Below are 6,724 nucleotides of genomic sequence, written 5' to 3' on the forward strand. Positions count from 1 at the left end.
ATCCAGGTTTATTAGGAAAGTAGGGGGAAAAAAAGTGATATTTTGTTTGAGAACATTTTGTTCTAATGTGAGTTCCATATTATTGGCAACTGAGACTCTTCTGAGCCCCTGGCCTCTGCTGAGTAAAATGGTGCAGTAGTATCAATCTCGAAGGCCTGACAGGATTGAAAGAGCTTGTCAAGGGAAGGGCAGTATGTGGAGTTAGTTGTTCAAAGCACAGTTATTCCTTTTTATTTTTCTTTCTTATATCAACACAATGGAAGTTTGACAACTCTTGGGGTTTTTTTTGTTTTGTTTTTAAGATTTACTTGTGGCTGCATTCCTGCTGAGCTCCTGGCCTGGCTCCAAAGGGTAGCTCCTAGCCCTAATCCTTCCTTTGTTTAACCACGCCTTTTGTTTGTCTTATCGCCCTATGTGAATAATTGCTGAGAGTCAAGGATCAGAGAGTCTCCCAAGGATCGAAGGCCTATGCAAAACTTGGTTCAGGAACCCTGTGGTACCTGAGAAATCAAGTAATTTGCACTTGGCATTTTATCTCTGGGAGCTCCTTTTAGGTTGCTTTAAAGGTATGGAAATTAGCTGACTAAACTGTAAATAGTAATAAAAATGCCCTAGGGGAAGGGATAGTGCTTTAGTCCTTCAAGACTGGACCCCCTGCAGCCATGAAAGACTAGATTCATTCTAAAGATGCCTCTGTGTCTTCTTTCCACGGATCAGTTTGAACTCACACACCCATGTAGTGACACACAACGACATTTATTATTTATTATGTATACAGTGTTCTGCTTGCATGTATGCCTGCATGCCAGAAGAGGGCACCAGATCTCTTTATAGATGGTTGTGAGCCACCATGTGGTTGCTGGAAATTGGACTCAAGGCCTCAGTACTCTTAACCTCTGAGTCATCTCTCCAGCTCAGAAATGTCTTTTATTGTATCAATGTTAATTTCATTTCCTTTTGCTGCATACCCAACCATAAGTAAATTTTCAGAGCATTGTGTACTAACTATTTCTAATTTTCTGAAAAATTTCTATTTGTTTTGCCATAGGCATAATTTAAATTCTCACCAATGAGATAAGTTTTTTTCCTTTGTCTTTGGAGGAAAAAGTGATAACGGGATTGGTGTGACAACTCATTGTGGTTTTGTTTGGATGTCTACTTGTTTGATTTTGAGATAGGATCTAGCCTTGAAGCCATGATCCTTCTGCCAATTCTTCCCTGATGTTGAAATTACAAGTATGAGCCGCTTCACCTGACTCCATGTGTTTAAAATTTAATTCTTTGGTGACTAGGGATGTTGGACATTTTTTTTAAACATGCCTGTTGGCCAATTACTTGTCTTTTTAAAATTACATTTCTTCGTGTGTGTGTGTGTGTGTGTGTGTGTGTGTGTGTGTGTGTGTGTAGCACGAATCTTAAAAGGTCTTACTAATAAAAACAAATCTGGAACCAGATATTGGGGTGAATGCTGAAAGATCAGAGAGACAATACAGGCCACATCTAACCTCACTGGAAGCCTCTGTGTCTTCATCCAAATGGATCTCAGCTGAACTGCTGCTAAAAGCTTAACAAGCTTAACCAGGCTCTAGTTCCTGGTCCTCACACCTTATATACCTTATATATTTCTGCTTCCTGCCATCACTTCCTGGGATTAAAGGTGTGTGTCTTCATGCCTGGCTGTTTCCAATGTGGCTTTGAACTCACAGAGATCCAGACAGATCTCTGCCTTCGAAATGCTAGAATTAAAGGCGTGTGTGCCACAATTTTCTCGCCTCTATATCTAGTGGCTGTTCTGTTCTCTGACCCCAGATAAGTTTATTAGGGTGCACAATATTTTGGGGAACATAATATCACCGTGTGTGTGTGTGTGTGTGTGTGTGTGTGTGTGTTGTATATGTGTACAAGTATACAAGCAACAGCATGTGTATAAAAGTGAGAGGACAACTTGCAGGAGCCAGTATTCTCCTTCCATTATGGAAGCTCAGAGAATTGAACTCAGGTTGCCAGGATTAATGGCAAGCATCTTACTTCTGACCCATCTTGCCCTCCCATTTATGTTCTTTGGCTGTTTAAAAATAGGGTTATTTGTTTTCTTGCTAGTTGTTTGAAGTCCCTATCAAAGTTGGAAATTAATCCTTTATTAGCATTATGGTTTGAGAATATTCAACTCATTTCACACGTTCTCTCTTTACTTTGTTAATCAGTTCCTTTTCTGTGCAGAGGGGTTTTATGGTGATATTTCATTTGTGCTGAAATGTGATTTTTTTTTTGGGGGGGGGTTTCGAGACAGGGTTTCTCTGTGTAGCTTTGCGCCTTTCCTGGAACTCACTTGGTAGCCCAGGCTGGCCTCGAACTCACAGAGATCCGCCTGGCTCTGCCTCCCGAGTGCTGGGATTAAAGGCGTGCGCCGCCGCCGCCGCCGCCGCCGCCGCCGCCGCCGCCGCCGCCCCGGCTTGAAATGTGATTTTTATTTGTATGTTAATCAAGTTGTCTGGAGATCAGAACTAAGAGCAAGCCATTTAGCAGAAGTCCAGCAGTGGTAGCACACGCCCTTAATCTGATCACATGGCAGGCAGACTCTGTGTGTTCAAGAACACAGCCAAGAGGTGACCCGAACCTTTAATCTCAGTACAAACCATAGAGACCTGGAGGTCTGTATAGACAGGCAGTGGCAAGGAAGTCGTGTGGTTAGGTTTAGAACCAATGAGAAGGCAGAACAGAAAGGCAATAAAAAGACAGGACACCGGAAGAAGGTCTCTCTCTCAGGGGAAAGACGGCAGTAAATGGTAAGATAAGGTAGTCTTAGCTCCTGGCTACTGCTCAATCTCTGGGCTTTTAACTCTGCATTTGGCTCTGTGTTTCTTATTTAATAAGACCGTTTAGAATTACATCGAAAGGGTTTGGCTTGATTTGGTCTGGTCTGGCACAGGCTCTTGATACCTAGCCCAGACTGGCCTGTAGCTCCCATGTTGCTCATGCTACCCTAGAGTTCATGGTGATCCTTCTGCCTCAACCTCGAGAGGACTGAGATTATGGGTGTATGTGGAAGCTTTTCAGTCTGATGCATGTTCATATATTTTTGTTTTTGATATCTGTGGTTTTGAGGTCATATTTTAAAAAGCCTCTAAGACTTTAAATTTTTTAAACAATTTTATTTGATCTGTATGAGCGTTTTACCTTCGTATATGCCTATGCACTGTGTGTGTGTGTTTGGTGCTTGTGGAGGCCAGAAGAGAACATCAGATCCCCTGGAACTGGAGTTATAGATGGTTGTCATATGGGTGCTGGGAACTGAACCCAGGTCCTTTGCAAGAACAAATGCTCTTAAACCCCTAGCCAGCTCTCCAGCTCTCCAGCCCCACTTTCATGAGATTTTTCTCATGAAAATTTGGAAATGGCTGAGCTTAGAAAAATCATGCTAAGTAAAATAAGTCAGGCTGAAAAAGGAAAATACTGCATGATCTCACACTGAAGGAAAAACAAAATAAAACAAAACAGAAACAAAAACCCCAAAGATGTAATAATAGAGAATAAAATAGACAGGGTGAGGTTGGGAGTTAGAAAAACCGTGGTTATAGGACTAAAAATAGAAATAACTGATACACATCATGAATAAATGTAGGTAGCTAATGTCCAACAGGAAGACTGTAGTTAGTAGTACTATGTTAATAGTCTATTAAAAATTATTTGAGATTCCTGTTGAATGAATATGCTTCAGCTGCTTCTGCCCCATCCATGTGAGATCATGGATGGGTTAATTTGCCATAGAACCACTTTATTATCTATGAATCCCATAATATGCTAGAATAAGAAGGGAGGGTTGTAGATGGAAGTTTCTCCGGTCCTGCCTGGCCCCAAGGTCCCATAGCCACTTATAAAATAATTACTCAAAGTCTTATATTAATTATAAACTGTATAGCCTATGGCTTCAGATTCTTGCTAGCTAGCTCTTTCATCTTAAATTAACCCATTCCTATTCATCTATATGTTGCCACATGGCTGTAGCATTACCGGTCTGCTGGCATATTATTGCTCCTTCAGCAGCGGCTGGTGTCTCCCCCAACTTTGCTCTTCTCTTTGTATCTCTGATTGGATTTCCCACCTGGCTGTAAGCTTTCTTGCCATAGGCCAAAACAGCTTTATTTATTATCCGATGGGAGCCTCACATATTCACAGCATACAGAAAGACATCCCACAGCACTTCCCCTTTTCTGTCTAATCAAAAATGAAGGTTTTAACTTTAACACAGTAAAATTATATATAACAAAAACAGTTATCAAGCAAGAATTACAGTTACAATATCTAGTCTATTTGTATTTGGCAAAATTAAAGAAATATTATCTATCCTATTTTTGTGAGTCTAAAGTTTATATCTAATGTATTTTTATCATGACTAAGGAAGATTATAATTATAACTATCTAGTCTGGGGGCCAGATAATTGATAAATCCACAGAAGTCTGGTTAAGGAGTATTAGGGAAATTTATTAGGGTAAATTGTGGAAATACACTCATGAATACAGAATACAGGAGACAGCTGAAATCATCCTCTGATCTGACTGGAGTGAATCCACTTGGCAGTCCGACCACATCAGACAGAAGGGAGAAGGGACTCCCTTACGTTTTAAGAGGTCAGAACTGCAAGAAGCACTGCCTCCTTAAGGGCCTATAGCCCAAGGTCATGGGCAGAGCAAATACCACTACAGGGGTGAAGCTGGAGTTTTCCTGGTCCTGCCTGGCCCACCACGGTCAGGACAAATCTCTGTCACCCGACAGTCCCGCAGCTGCTCAGACCCAACCAAGTAAACACAGAGACTTATATTGCTTACAAACTGTATGGCCACAGCAGGCTTCTTGTTATCTAGTTCTTCTACCTTAAATTAACCCATTTCTTTTTTTTTTTTTTTTTTTTTTTTTGGTTTTTTCGAGACAGGGTTTCTCTGTGTAGCTTTGCGCCTTTCCTGGAACTCACTTGGTAGACCAGGCTGGCCTCGAACTCACAGAGATCCGCCTGGCTCTGCCTCCCGAGTGCTGGGATTAAAGGCGTGCGCCACCACCGCCCGGCTAAATTAACCCATTTCTATTAGTCTATAAGTTGCCACATGGCTTGTGGCTTACCGGTATCTTTACATGTTGCTTGTCATGGTGGCGGCTGGCAGTGTCTCTCTGCCTCAGCCTTCCACTTCCCAGAATTCTCCTCTCTTCTTGTGCTGCCTATGTAGCTGGAGAATTTCTCTCCAGCTCCTTCCAAGTCCGGCCAGTCCCGGAGCCCACTTATAAAATAAACACACAGACTCTTACATTATTTAAACTACTTGGCCATTAGCTCAGGCCTATCATTGTCTAGCTCTTACTCTTATATTTAGCCCATTTCTATTAATCTATACTTTGCCACATGGCTCATGGCTTATTGGTACCTTACATCTTCCTTGTCCTGGCAGCGGCTCCAGGCAGTCTCTTTCTTCCCTTCCTGTTTCCTCAGTTCTCCTCTCTGTTAGTCCCGCCTATACTTCCTGCTTGGCCACTGGCCAATCAGTGTTTTATTTATTAACTAATCAGAGCAACACATTTCACATACAGAACATCCCACAGCACAGGGGTGTCTTCCTGGATGCTAATATTACAGGACAATGCCACCATAGCTGGGCAGTGCTATGTTTTGAAAAGCATAAAAAAGAAACCTTGAGCCAGTCGGTGGTGGTGTATGCCTTTAATCCCAACACTCAGAGGCAGAGAGTTAGGTGCATCTCTGTGAGTTCGAGGTCAGCCTGGTCTACAGAGTTCCAGGACAGCCAAGGCCACACAGAGAAACTATGTCTTGAAAAATCAAAAAAGAAAGAGATAGAGAGAAAAAAAAAGAAACTTTGTATTGAATAGTCCAGAAAGAACCATTTTGCTCTTTTACCAGTCTAGATCTTAGAAAGAAGTAGATAGAACACCAAAATCAGAATTTGAGAAGTTACTTTTGCAAAGGTGGACTTTAGGGAAACCTGAGGTCTGGAAGGAGCACCAACTGATGTGGAGAAAGACACATTCATCAGACCTGAGACCCCTAAACAGAGAAGGAGAAATGAATTCCCACTTTACTCCTCCATGCCTTTCAGTGAAGGACAACTGGCTGGATCCAACAGGAGCGAGGGAGCAAGGGAGTTCACTGATAGAGTATGTAAGGGTCAGTCTCCAGAGAATGGAGCAGGCTGGCATAGAATTGATCAGGAGGAGGAAACGTATTATGGTAATAAATAACCTCTTTCCTCTTTAGATCTTCTCAGTTTCCACAATCATTTGACATTAAACACAGTATTATAGATACCACTAGACTATAAACCACAGTATTTGGTCTAATACTTTTTTCTTTGGAGTGCTTATAATTAGGATATATAATTTTATAATTTATTTTAAGGTAAATTATGGCTCAATCTTTTTCTTTTTCTTTTTTCTTTTTTTTTTTTTTTTTTTTTTTTTTTTTTGGTTTTCGAGACAGGGTTTCTCTGTATAGCTTTGCACCTTTTCTGGAACTCACTCTGTAGACCAGGCCGGCCTCGAACTCACAGAGATCCGCCTGCCTCTGCCTCCCGAGTGCTGGGATTAAAGGCGTGCGCCACCACCGCCTGGCGGCTCAATCTGTTTTTTAAAGTGGTTTATGTGGTTTTCTTTTTGTTGCTGCTGCTGCTGTTTTGCGTCTTGTGCAGCCTAGGCTCACCTCAAACTCATGCAGTTGAACAT

Source organism: Peromyscus leucopus, chromosome 14 (assembly GCF_004664715.2).
Source record: "Peromyscus leucopus breed LL Stock chromosome 14, UCI_PerLeu_2.1, whole genome shotgun sequence".
NCBI lineage: Eukaryota > Metazoa > Chordata > Mammalia > Rodentia > Cricetidae > Peromyscus > Peromyscus leucopus.